General features: G+C 41.0%; 1 long non-coding RNA gene across 1 annotated transcript; it reads right to left on the reverse strand.

The window, feature by feature from the left end:
• Positions 1–11040: 11040 nt before the first annotated feature.
• Positions 11041–12822, reverse strand: LOC125907251 (uncharacterized). The gene is made up of 2 exons (XR_007452527.1): positions 12164–12822; positions 11041–12091 (listed from the first exon to the last, which is right to left on the reverse strand). It is a non-coding gene; the product is annotated as an uncharacterized LOC125907251 (long non-coding RNA).
• Between the last annotated feature and the right edge of the window lie 1477 nt (positions 12823–14299).

Consider the following 14299-nt stretch of genomic DNA (forward strand, 5'->3'; position numbering starts at 1 on the left):
TGCAGTTTTAGCAATCCAATGCATCTGATCATCTCATTTCTTCAGCTTTGCCAACCACTGGCCTTAAACCGATTGGGAAACACAGAGCACAAGATCCTCCTTCAATACCTCATGGGCGTGCTTAATTCGTCTCGCACAAAGATCTCTTCATTCAGGATCAGTCAAACCGATGATCGATCAAACAGCCTAGAACCTCAGTTTAAATACATCTCCTTTTTCCCTTAACTTACCCCTCCAAAACCAAACCTCCAGAACTGTACATTGGACAGTTACACGAACGGCACGATTATCGCACGTGAGCTCGGTATCAATTTCTCTCGGCACCTAGCATCAACCACCCAAAACCCGAAACCCCATTATGGTCATGGCCGAATCGTGACGAAAACATTGGTCCCTCTTCCTCCCCATCCGTCCCACACACACACACACACACACACGGGTCACATTCGACAAAACACAGCTCACGAGAAGCCGCAAAGGAAAACCGAGGGGGTAGGAACTCCGTTGAATTTGCGGCTTAGTGGCAAATAATAATTCGAACCATGCTTCTCAATTCCATTCCGGGTGTACTCCGCCACCGGGTGTACTCCGCTGTCCGACATCCCCAAGGCATTGTTATGTTGTGCCCGGTGCCTGGTTTGGCTCATCGTCGTCGTCGTCGTCGTTGTCGTCGACGTACACATTGGGATAGGCCTGGTACTGTAAGCTTCCAGTGGTGGTGCTCGAGTGCCCGCGCCCGCCTAGAGGAGTGGCATGTTTTGAACTCGGCCGTGCACATTTCTGATTTCTCGCACGGCCTGAACTGATCAAGCATGCAAAAGGTGTGCACCAACCAACCCGCCCCAGTGCCTCACCGTACTGGGAGGGGTGGGTGAGATACAGTAACGGACATTAAGATAGGACCCTTTTTTTTCAATGCACCGTGCACTTGTTTTGCCACGTTACTCGTGTTTGTGTGTGTGTATGTGTGTATTTGTGTGTGTATGTGTGTGTGTTAGTGTGTGTGTGTGTGTGTGTTTGTGTGTTTGTGTGTGTGTGTGTGTGTGTGTAGTAGTAGAAAGTGAATGTGCTTTTTAATGTGTATTTGCAAGTGCGCGGGTTTGTGTCTGAAAAACATAGCTTGCCATGATGTCATATTGCGTTGAAATTATTCTTATTATGTGTGTTATCATGTGAAACATTGTGCGTTTACACTTGGATAAAAACTAAAGTTTGCATCGACAGCAGCCCTTGTTCCTCGGACGAAAACGCAGGTGTGCTGTTTCATGAATGTGAATGCGACACCGGTGCGAAATGGACACACGCACAATAGCAATGAACTCGGCATTCTCTCACAGGTGTTTCTCCAGTGCACACCATTGAAAGGCCTTCGTGCATCTCTGCGTTGCACGTTGTGTGCGAATGGTAAACTTTGTGCGTGCATTGAGCTGGCGCGCAGTTGTTCTTTTCAATGGGCGTTTTGTTTCATGAGCGCGGCAGTATTCTTTTCTCGATTTTGAAGGGAAGACGCTTACTCGCGTACTCGTTGATAGTTTTTATCCATGCGATGTTTTCGCTGCTCGACAACGATGTAATTCATCGCGTATAGAAGTAGAACGCAGGCAGAGCACGGGATCAGCCGTGTCCAAGTTTTTAACCAGCGCGTTCTTGACGGTCCAAGCAAGCAATGTTAGTAACAATGGGTCGAGGTAAACGTTGTACCGATTATCAGCGCCATATGTAAAAGCGAATGGCTGCTGCTGGCATTAAGCGCAAAAGGATCGAGTTCGTAATGGAACGATCGCGCACTTTTGTGGCAAACGCGCTTCGGACAACCGAAACGTGCTTAGACAACTGAAACGCGCTTGGACAACCGAAACGCGCAAGTCAACCGGATGTCCTCAGAAGACCACGGCGAAAGAAGACCGTAACATTGTTAATATATCGAAAACACACTGATCGCGAGGGCGGTGGTCCTGCTTATCACACCAAAAACCTAACCCAAAACACAAAAAAGCTACTTACAAATCTATACGAAACGACCTACTTGTGAAACAAACACACACATCACTACACATTCAAACATACATCCACACACACACACACACACACATGCACACACACATACACACACACACATACACACACATACACACACACACAAACACATACAAACCACACATAAACTTGGCCCAACGGGTGCACGGTGCGTTAAAAACCCAATGCCCTATCTTTCTGTCCGATACTGTATCTGTGTGCACCGTCGATCGAAATGTGTTTTGTTTGTTCCCTGGTGCTGCGCATTAGATCGGTAGCTGGTTTGTTTTGAGAGAGTTTTTTTTTGAAAAATAAGCATTGCCGCATTTATTAGCTCCTCGCTTCCACTCGCTACTCTAGGTAGTTTACAACGGGATCTGCCTTGTGAGTTGTTGTTTTGCTTCCCTAATCCGGTACTGTGCGTTCAGTTTGGATATGCCGTTAACATCACTGTTGGATTGGTTGTGTAATGGGACAAGAGATTTGAGATGGAGATAAGATTTAAATATTTGTTCTAGCTTTCTTATAACTGCTGTTTTTGGCAAGATGAATGTGATGATCATATTCAATTTGGTTCACTCCATTTTACTCATTACAATCTTCGTTTGTGCTCGGTAGATGTCCAACTTGATCAGTTATACTAGTTATATTATATCAGTTATATTAGTTAGTAAAAGGACCAGTCACAAATATAGTTCAGAAAATCTTATATTCCTATCTCTGAAATCCCCATTACTTTCAAATACCTTAAATTGATCCTAAGAACAGGTACTATGTTTTAAACATTTGTTTAAAATTGTGGAGCTTATGGAGAAGATAGTAGGTTGGAACGACGATATGATAAGCAGAGGTTATAATCAAAGACGTGTGATGTGGCCTTTAATGCGATACTTTAAACGATACCTGCGTCTTATGACACATTGGAACGAAGGACTCGTAACATGGAAGTGCAGAAGGGCTGACCACATGGAGTATGCGAGCGATTACCGAGCCGTATAACAAAGGAGACCTGACCAGTGAGCAGAACATCGTTTGGAGGCATAGACGAACCATGAAACTTCAGGAAACACGCTTCATCTAAGGTCTGTTTTTCTTTTAAAGATTAAAAATGACGTACGTTTAATTTGCGGGATGAAAGCTTTTGCATTTAATAAAGATTGTAATTTTAAAGATACAAATTCGCAAATAAGTACCTGTATTGATGTAAAACTATATATCCGCCGCGCTACTATGATCTTCCGAATTCCGACAAATTAGAGTTAGGATTTTTCGAAGACGATCTTTCGAAGACGACCACCTTCTCTCTTAGGTCCTCTTTTGGTCAAGACTCACATCAAAATGTCACATCAAGTATATAGATACCTCGACGTCGAGTTGATGATACTTTGTATGGGTAAGCTCACTACCATAGCTCATTATCTGATTAGTTTATAAGTTTCTAGGTTCTAGATTTCTAGGTTAATTAGATTCTTCACATTTTGTACATCGAGTCCCTCCTTCAAATCCCTTGTTTTGATGCATGATTTAATTCTTTAAGCAGATCAACTAAAACGAATAAGAGTCAATTATCGAGTATTTTATACAATATATATACAGATGATATGAAGATTTACTTGTACTACATTAATTGTACATTTTAAAGTCAGAAAAGGTCTAGCTCTATATCGTGTGCATGTTCAAACTAATCGAACATCTTCATGAAGTGATCAGTTGATCGCAACTGATGTGTGTTCTCCGTATCTTTCCCTTTCCAATTTGAACCCTTTCCCAACAAAAGGCACAACAAAACCAGTACAACACCGAAACCGGCAAAACACAAACCCACCCACCCCGATGGATTCCCGATGCGCGCAACCGAGCTCAATCAGCTGTGGCCGAGCGTGAAGATCTGGCCCGCAGCGCATCAACAAGAGAGAAAATAAATGGTGCCGAACCGGGTAAGCCCCGCGAGTGTTTCAGAACTTCTGAGCCGGAAAATTGTAGCACCTCGCCGAATCACCGGCGTTCGACAATGAAAACGCAACGGCACACAAACAAAAAAAAACCCCTTCCACGAAAAGACAAAAAGTGCAATCGACAAAAGCTTGGAAGACAAAAGAGAAATGACTGACTTGCTCAAGGGTTCTCGGGCCGTTTGAAACAATTACGCTCCCCGCCCGGGCGGCCTTCGAATATGGGGGTTATGGGGTTTGCAGAGGGGGGGTTGTTCCACGCGTTGTTCAGGGAAACTCAATCGAGCGGGAATCCTTCTTTCTTCTTGATCGCGGCAACACACTTTTTTCCCAGGCGCCGGTGTCTCACGGCACCACAGCGTCAGGGCGCTATGTCAGCTGACCGAGGCGGATCGAATGGCGAAGTTCCAGTTGTTCTTTTGCCGCCCGCTGGCCGATTTAATCGATCCGGAAAGTTAATCGGGTGCTCCGGGGTGTACCAGAATACGCCGAGGGTCTCGAAAGTGCGCCCCATTTCCGACCCGATCCGGTTCACTAGCTCACTCAGGTGTGGAGGGACCGCCGTTTGGGGGGGGGGGGGGGGGGGGGTGAATCTGTTCTGTCACCTTCGTCGATGTTTTCCCCCTTCTACTTCCTACACTTTTGCGAGCGACCAACAATGGGTGTAATTATTTTTACTTTCGACAATTATCGGTTTGTTGTTTGTTCCTCGACGCTGCTTGCCGTCTTTCGGTTTTCCGTATTTTCTGAAGCCAAAGCACACGCTTGCGGCAGAAAAGAAAGGAGTCCACTGTCAGCTGTCAAACGCGCGTTTCGCCCGTCTTTCGGGAGCATTTGTGACAGACGCCTACTAAGAACCATTGTCGTACGTCGCGGTTCAGTTGTTGCCACAGTAAAAATATAAATCTCTTCACACAGAAACCGAAACTGGCCACCACCTTCGGAGCGGGTACCCGTTACACAACCCTTAATGGGTTTGCTTTTTATGTTTAACTACCTTAAATAATTTCTTTTTTCAACGTTAAAATAAAGGTTGGACTGGGACTTTGCACCCAAAAACGAAACGGTTCCCACTGAACCGAAAGAGGGACCCATTTTGGAGCGATTAGTAAACTGCCTTCAAAGAGACAAGCCTCCAACACGACGGCGCAAAGGGGTTGTGCGAATAACGTTTTCGACCAAAACAGCCAAAACAGGAAGCAACCCATTTCCGTACCCTTCCGGTACAGTGAGCTTCGTCGTCCCTTTTGCCAGTCCGTGCGCAATCCCGTAACGACAAGACACTCCGGGGATCACACTCACTTGTATCAGGTTTCGTGAAACGCGTCACAAAGGAGTCACTTGGTCGCTCTTCACACTGCTGGAAATCATCATTTGCGTAGGGGATTCGGGTGATACCAACGATAATGAATCGGCCTAATTGAATCGACGAGTTGGGGAAAAGAAGAAGAGGGGGATTTTTTCTTTAAGAAAACCTGTTCATTGTAAGGTCATTTACTAATGACTTCAAAGAACTCAAGAAAGCTTGGAATATTGTCCAATTTTTAGTTCTAAAAAGGTTGTGATCATCGTCATTAGGGATATACTGTTTGAATCTGGTTTTATTCAGGTTGTCGTTAGTGCTGATGGGTTTTTTTTGAATGAATCGTTTAAAAAAAAACTTAAAATATCTTTTGTACAACTTTCTTACAACTCATAACGAAATATTTTTGAAAAAAAAAGGTTTTCTTCAGAAAATAGAGATCTGACAAACTTCGCTTGAACAGGATGTACTGCAGGATGTTATTTATATTATTCGGAATAAAAGTTAAATTATTTTAGGCTAATAACTTTAAAATCGATTCAAACTCTTTATGTTGTTTATAATATAAATTTTAAGTACAAAAACCCAATTTGATAGAATTTTAAGTTATAAAAACATTTGACTATCATACTTGTATTCTTAGGAACAAGAGTTCGTTTGAAATTGCATTTTAAGTAGATAAACTTTTAACTGATTCCAATCTTTATTTAACAATGTCTGCTCATTACTATCAGGTTCGAAGGACCATTACAGTGTTTCCTGCATCATCTCGAAATTATTATAGCCTTTTAACAATTTTTTTTGCTGTGTTGACATACTGGCACTTATTATTTGTTATGCCTATTTAATTTTCGCTATTGACTTCTGTTTTAAGGGCAGCTTCAATTAAAAATATTGTTTTATATTCCACTTATTTGAACTGAATTCTAGTTGCCTATTTTACAGATGGCTGAGCAATAATTTTCATTTAAAAGAAGTTGCGTTATTGTTTAATTTGGTTCTACGTTGCAATTGCCTTAGACAAGAAGGCATTTATTAATCCTATTTGATTTATTGATTTCCTTAATGTCTATATTTAAGGTATTAATATTGCACTAATAATTTAAAGCAACAAAACAGTTTATGTCACACATTTGTTATACCTAACAAAGTGTAGGATGTAAGACGTAAGAGTCGAGCAAAGCTTGTTGAAATAATGAACACAAGAACAAAAACCTTGAGCAGTAATGTTTTGTTCTATTTATTTTTGCATATGTTAAACCGTTTGTTTACAATAAGCAGTATCGCTCGAAAGATCAACACCAATATCATGTAAATCATCGTTCTATTCGTTTTACAAAAGCTACCCTCCAGCCGCTCCTTTCTCAACCCGTCCATAGATTATGCAATCTATGGCCCCGTATGAGCTGACAGCAATTAATTCATTCGAGAAAGAATTAAATGCAAATTAAAATTCATATTAACGCCTGCTTTTTAGTCTGGCTTGATGATGTTGTTATTGTTGCTTTTTATCTCTCTCTCTCTCTCCTTTTCTTTCCCCTATTTGCGAATACACATGGCACAACGCTTCAGACAGTCTGATCTCATCAACTTTCTGCGTCGCGTGTTGGTGGCTGTTTTGCTGTTGTTTGTTGCTGCTGCTGCTGTGCTTCTATAAGGCGAGTTTCCATTTGCAGAAAGTAATCACACACCGTTGGCGAATAAACACGCTTCAAAACAACAGAAACACACACACACACTAGAACCGATCTCCCAAGACAGGCAGGTTGGGGACGGGGTGGATTAGAATCAAGTACTTTGTACGGTCGACTGCAGCAGGTTGCAGCAGCGGTTCGCAAGTAAATCAATTCCAGCTACGTACGTCATCGGGCTGTGGGCCACATGCTCGCTTGGCACTCCTGCCCTCCCCCCTGGAGAACCTGTTTTGTCACACCCGATGGTGTTGTAGCGGGGGAGGGACGGGGTTGTAATTATCATAAGACAAAAGTAAGCCAATCTCCATATTTCAAACCCGACTCCGACAGCACCGACAGCCCCAGCTCCGTCCACAGCTGCCCGCCCGAGTCGTTGTTATTAACAGATAAGAAGTAGCAATCTTTCACTACGAACGTTTCGTATGCTCTTTACACTCTTCTCCTCTTCGCATGCAATCAACCCAATAGGGATTGATTAAAGGGAAGTTAGCAGCAGCAGCAGCAGCAGCAGCAGCAACAAGTGAGACATTTATTAAATCATCGTTCGTGTGAAGCATGTGGCCGCCTGAGCAGTTGATAGTGGCACTCGTTTTTCGTACGACTGGTAAGATGCGTTTACATCTTTAGGAGCCTCTCGATCTTCCCCTCAAGCAAGCACGTGCCGAGCAATGATCGTCGTTTGCACTGCGATACACTGCAACGTACTTCAGTGCCGGGATCCATACATTGTTGCGTGGCGAGAAATTGGTGATGATCGTTAAGACGACTCTGGTCTGGTTCTATTACATACAGCTACGCGATAATCATTATCAATCCCGTGCCAACCGGCAACTAATTACTTATGTATTCCTCCTTCAAAACGTCCCGGTTGGGGAAGGGTCGTACGGGCGGGTATGGGTTTTCGAAATGAAAAATTGTCTACGAACTGTGTGGGCACCATGTTTGCAGATGCAAATTGTCGTCTGATAGTGAAGGCAAGCGTACATACACGATTAGGTTGCTCAAATGCAGGGTTCGTTATGTTCAAAACAAGTACGGAATAGTTTTTTCGTCTTTTGGAAGAATTTTTGTTCATTTTATTTTTGTAATAGTTTATAATAGTCAATAAAACTTTCCCTTTTGAAAGTTAAATGAATAATCTGTTCAAAACAGATTGAAACAATCAAGCCAGAAAAAGATTAGAAAATGTATCATAGGACTTACAAGGAGGAGTTACTGGTTAGTGAAACATAAACAAACCCTTGAAAGAGATAATTGAAAATAAAATGAAACTTAAATATCCAAAGCTCATCTTACATGTTTCATTACACTATTAAACTGAACATTTTAAACTTTATTACTGTCTGGTATTTTATATCGGGTGGTTCATAAACAATGAGATAACTACAAAAATAAATACAAATACAAATGATGATATTTTTGCAAAAAAATACCATACTTTCTTTCGTTATCTTCATTATCTTTAATGTATTCGCCTAATTACTCTATTTTTTTAATAAAAACTATGTATACTTACCATCACAAATGTTCCATTCCGCCTTGAGTTGTTGTTCCGTTTAAATTGTAAGCTCGATTTCTTAGTCCAGATAATTCCTTCTCTCTTTCAAACTGTTCAGTCTTAAACCGGCAATGTTGTAATGTAGCGTTGATAGTTGTTATACCCTTGCATTCTCTTTAATCTTCTATATACTGTTTTGAAGTTTTATTTACTATTTTAAATACAATGAAGATCCGTTTATCCGGGCTTCTTGGGACTTGACCTCGCCCGGATAAGCGAATAACACGGATAATGAGTCAAATGATATATTTTATCACCAATTCCTGATTAATTTTTGGAGAACTATCTTATTTTTTGATAAAAACAACCCAGTTTTTATTAATTTCATGCTTTTTCCTCAAGAATATTTGAAATTTGCCTTGAATTATTGGGTCTTTTGTTATGACAATGTGCTCTTCTAACCACTTTTTCAAATATCCTCCTCATGACGCAATGTCACCATTGTATTGAACTGTCATTTCTCAACAGCACGGATAAACGGACAGCCGGGTAAAAGGTTCACGGATAAACGGCGCTCCACTGTATGTGTAATATGCTTTAATTGGTTCTACTTTCAACTTAAGATTCTACAGTTATCAACCTGTTGGGTGACAAAGATGTGAATAATTAACACATCGTAATTGATTACTTTATTTTGATGGTTCAATAATCGACATGATGTTTAACAATGTAAATGTTAATATTACAATTTTGCATAGCGACAATCCATTGTACCAAAAAGGCATCCACAATAATACAAAACTAAAGCAAAGCACCCTGCAATAATTTCGCATGCATTAGTGAGTGGTTTATAATGATGCCAAATAAGTTCCATAGACCATTGGATGGCTTCTGATTCTTATTTATCATGCAAAATCAGTGTGCTACTGATCAATGGTAAACAAGCAGGCAGATAATCGATTGCATATGTAATCGATGTGTAGTTAAGTTAGCAAAAACTGATTACTGGTGTAAAACACTGGTCTCTATAGTGTTATCAAAGCGTGTACTAGTGAATCAATGAATCATTGCAACATGCAAAAATAAACACATCTCAATCCACAGTTACAGCTTATGGTGGCAAAATTTTGCATCGCAAAAGAGAGAAAAAAAGTATATATATATGGTGCCACATAAAATGTGAAATAAATTTGCTTTGTTTATGTTATGCAAACAAACCGCGCCAAGTGCGCGCGTGCTCATCCCGCAGTCTCGCGGTGCAACAATGTCCGTGTGACGTGGATGTTTGTGTCTGTTGTGTGCAAGAGTGTTGCTGTTGTTGTTTTGCGATGCATCGTTGCACCCGTTCCGGGCACTTCCTGGTTTTGTTAGAAACAGCCACTCGAACCGGCCGAGACAGCCTCAGGCAGGGGGAGGGGAGGGGGGGTGGCCGTTTGTTTACTATAAAATCCATTTTTATGACAACATACAACGCCAAACGGATTCAGTTGTTAGCGTCGATTTATTTACCACACTCGTGCCATGGGTGGGAGGGGGGGGGGCTGGGAGGGAAAGGGTTATGGCCTTCCCATTCCCGTACGTGGAATGTCATCCCTGAGCAGGCCTATTGCTCCCTGCTCTCCCTGGTGCTACATCGCATCATAAATCTATTTGCAATGAAATGAAACGTCTGCTTCCTGCGGGTCTGTATGTGTGTGTGAGTTAGGAACGCAAAATATTTCACTATTTAGCATTGTGCTCAAAGACTTTGAGACTGCTGTTCGGTGGCAAGGGAAAGGGTTGACACCAGCGACACAGGTCGAGAAGGGGGAGATAGTAAAAACAGAAACCGACACAAATCACGAATCCCAATCGAAAACAGCGCAGGAGACACAGCCTGGAGCACCACACCGACGGTGCGCAAATTTATGGATCTCTTCGTTTTCTAATTCAAGTTCATCGATTTGCCTGTGCTGTGTGTTTGCACACGAGGCAATAAAGGTAAATGATGGGCACGAGTTGTTGATTCCATCACCTGCAGCGTTTGTTTTAAGCAGAGAAGCAAACATTTTGAATGATTTTCAACATTTATAGGCTTTTGAATGAAAAAAAGGTGGATTGAATCATTTGTTATTTTTTAATCAAATAATCTTAATCTTCTTGCTCTTTGGTAAATAATTCAAATACAACTTAAGGTTACATTGGCGCTTTATTATAAAGTTATTGAGCAAAAGATGTAACCAGTACGTGCAAATTGTTAGAGCGATGTATTTATTTTATTATTTAAAACCCACATTAACCATATTCTAACAAACGCTCAACAAGTAAATCAAATTCCTAACAATATTCCAATTAGATAAACATAAAAAATAATAAAGAAAAAAGAGTTAAGCATGTAAATGAGTCGTTTTTTTCTAAATATGTAACAACTGCATTCTCCCTGTACAGCCATCAGCTCTATTTCCAGTTGCTTGCGTGCCGTCAATCAAGTCCGTTCATACATTTACCCATTTTACCACTGCTTTCAACCGTTTCAACCCACCGTGACCACCGTCTGCGTCATCTGTGAGGTCAAATCAAAAATACAGAAAAGAAGAAGCCACCACAGCACGTAAATCCACCAAATAGAACAATAGAGTTCACCCTCGGTGGTGATTTAAGGAATCAAAACCGAAAGCCCCCCCAACAAACGGTACTGGCAACCGTACCCGGCATGCTGCTTCAGCTCACAATGATAATAATAATAATGTCGTTCGAAGGCCGGTGGTCAACAACAAAAAAATAAATAAAAAAAAGGCAGCCTAACTAAAACACGCAATCCAACCCGTCGTTTGCACGGCTATTCGCGGATGGAACGATTATTTTTTCGGTGAAGAATGGAGATCATAAATCAAGCGTGAGATTAGAGCCAGCACGACGGCGAAAGGGAATTGTTATACAATGTTGGATGGTTGCTTTTTTAGTTTTTTTTAAGCTTTTTTGAAATTTAAGGGAGAGATTTTGATAATGTTGACTTACAGATCTGTGGCTTGTATCAGACTTATCTCAATTAATATTAACTAAATTGAAAAGAAAAATCAAATTATTTAATTATGTTCCATCGCGTTCTTACCATTAAACTTGAAAAAGATTGAGCCCTCAAGCAATAATCAAAATTAGGCATGTGTAAAATGAACGAGAATCGCACCGTTCGAACAGTTCGGTAAAGTGCACGAACGAACGAAGTTCTTAACAAAAAGAACGACCAGGACTTTTGGAAGAAACTGACTACACCGAACGCGTTCGAACGTTCCGTTCAGTGTTCGACGGCACACATAAATGTGGTAATAAAACGTACAAAATCATATTGCTTTCTCGCTCTTTCTCGCACCGTGCGAACGGGTCGTCAGAGATCAAAATGTACCCTGTTGGTGTTGAAATCGTACCCATACAACTCAATTCCTCGAACGCCGTCGAATTTGTCCAGCAGTGTTCGATACGTGTGCTGTTGGTGTGGAAATCGTATCTATACGACTGAATTCATCGAACGCGTTCGAACGGGTGTTCGATCTGTGTTCTGTTGGTGTATAAATCGTACCTACACAACTGAATTCATCGAACGCGTTCGAACTGGTGTTCGATCTGTGTTCTGTTGGTGTATAAATCGTACCTACACAACTGAATTCATCGTACGCGTTCGAACTGGTGTTCGATCTGTGTTCTGTTGGTGTATAAATCGTACCTACACAACTGAATTCATCGAACGCGTTCGAACTGGTGTTCGATCTGTGTTCTGTTGGTGTGTAAATCGTACCTACACAACTGAATTCATCGAACGCGTTCGAACTGGTGTTCGATCTGTGTTCTGTTGGTATGGAAATTATACCTATACAATTCAATAGATCGAGCCCGTTCAAACGGATTAGTCATTGTTCGCGAATGAACTGAACTGAATTGATTGCGCTCATCATGTTGATCCATATTTAAGTAGTTTTTTTTAATAGAATTCTTAAGTGTGTATAAGGCATGGGGTACAATATATGCAGGAGATATTTTTGCTCGTATTAGTTTTTTACATGCTAGTTTTTGGTCGGTTTTGCGATGGATTGTGTTGACCAGACAGCCGAGTGTTTAATGTTTTTAAATTATTGGTTTCAACCGCAGAATGAGTACTTCTTTGGCTACAGTATGCGTCTATGGTGAGTAAATGAAAAAGATAACGAGCGTTCTTTGTGAATAAAAACCTCATGAAACAAAGAACGAAAGAATCGTCGTTCGCGTACGGTTCTTTTTGGTGAGCGAACTAGTTCGTTCGCGTTCGGTGAAAAGAATCGTTTTGCCCATGCCTAATCAAAATGTATTCCACACCGAGCGAAGATGATCGCACTTGATCAATATTGTCTCAACGCCACGATCAACTCCACACCTTTAGTAATAACACGCCACTCCGTTGCAAAACAATCATCAACAGCTATTTACCCAACCGCGTTAGTGCGTCCTCCTACCTAAGCTTATTTTGCATGTTCTAACACACAACAACGATACGCGCCCGGTTCTGTTTACCTCTCGCAACAGATTACTGCCACGCACACACACACACATAAAGCTCTAATTGAAAAGACACCGCGTAATGCCACGACCATGGCCCAGGCCTCCACTTGCGGTGTTTCTTGCTGTTTTTATTACCCGGCCCACTGGTGACACCGGCTGGCGTCTTTACATGGCTTTGCATTCGATAACCTTCCCTACCGTCCCGGGTGCAAAGCGGCTTGGTTTAACAAGTTTACAAAAAAAAACAAAATAGCCACCCCAAATGACAACAAACAGTAATAGTTCCGCACACATGGAAGCACACAACACATTCCCTTCTTTTGGAAACCTGCGCCGCAAAAATTTAATGACAACCCGGCGCTCAAGTCACTCGGTGCATCAGCATCATCCCTTACAGCGCACCTACATTGTTGGGTTGGTTGTGGTTGCAAGCTGCAGAAGCTGAAAGTTTGAAAAATATATACGAACTCGGATTGCGCGCTCCGAGCCACATTAGAACCATTGGCGTTGATTGCAATTGAAGCGCTGGTGGTGCGTGGGAGTTTGATGGTGGCATCGTTAAATGTTGCATCGTTTAGCGGGTGCTGGGTGGTTCGGTTTGCCCACTAGTAGTAGTGCCAGCTCTGCACATAGTGCAGTTTATAGCATGCGAAATGACTCGCCCGCTTGCTAGGTGTTAAGTAGATAGTTTATGTGCTTACAGTGAGGCTCACATATGTGTCAATACACAGTACAGATACATGGTATATATTTTTATTCAGTCGCTTTTTTAAATTATCATAATTATAAGTGTAATAAAAACGCATCGATCGTACCTAAAGCAAAATTTTATTGTGTGAGTAATTGTTTTTCGATGTTTTAACAATATTTGTAGTCTTTGCAATAATTAAATCTTACTCTTATGCAAATGCAGGATATTATGAATATATTTACTACCTCTACTCTCTTTAAGTCCAAGCAGTTTGTAATTCAAATTAATCATGGATGTAACGATTTTTTTGGTATGTTGTTAATTATAAAAATCGTAAATATAAGTATTATTTCAGATCATTACGAATCGTTCCAAAGCAATGATGAGTATTCCTCGGCTGTTTTTTTTAAGTAATGTTTCTGATTTATTTGAATTATCTTCTTTACTTATTTATTATTACTTGATGACCTAAAGGAGAACTTATTTATTACTAATTTTTAATTTTAAGTAAAATCCTTGCCGAAGAAGTTATTATTAGTAATAGAAGAAGAGATTTACATAGTTTTCGAGCCCAAATAAACAAGTTTAACATTTAACTTTTGAACATTATTCAGCTCTAAGTACACATTTGACGTC

This window comes from Anopheles coluzzii, chromosome 3 (genome assembly GCF_943734685.1).
Source record: "Anopheles coluzzii chromosome 3, AcolN3, whole genome shotgun sequence".
Classification (NCBI taxonomy): domain Eukaryota; kingdom Metazoa; phylum Arthropoda; class Insecta; order Diptera; family Culicidae; genus Anopheles; species Anopheles coluzzii.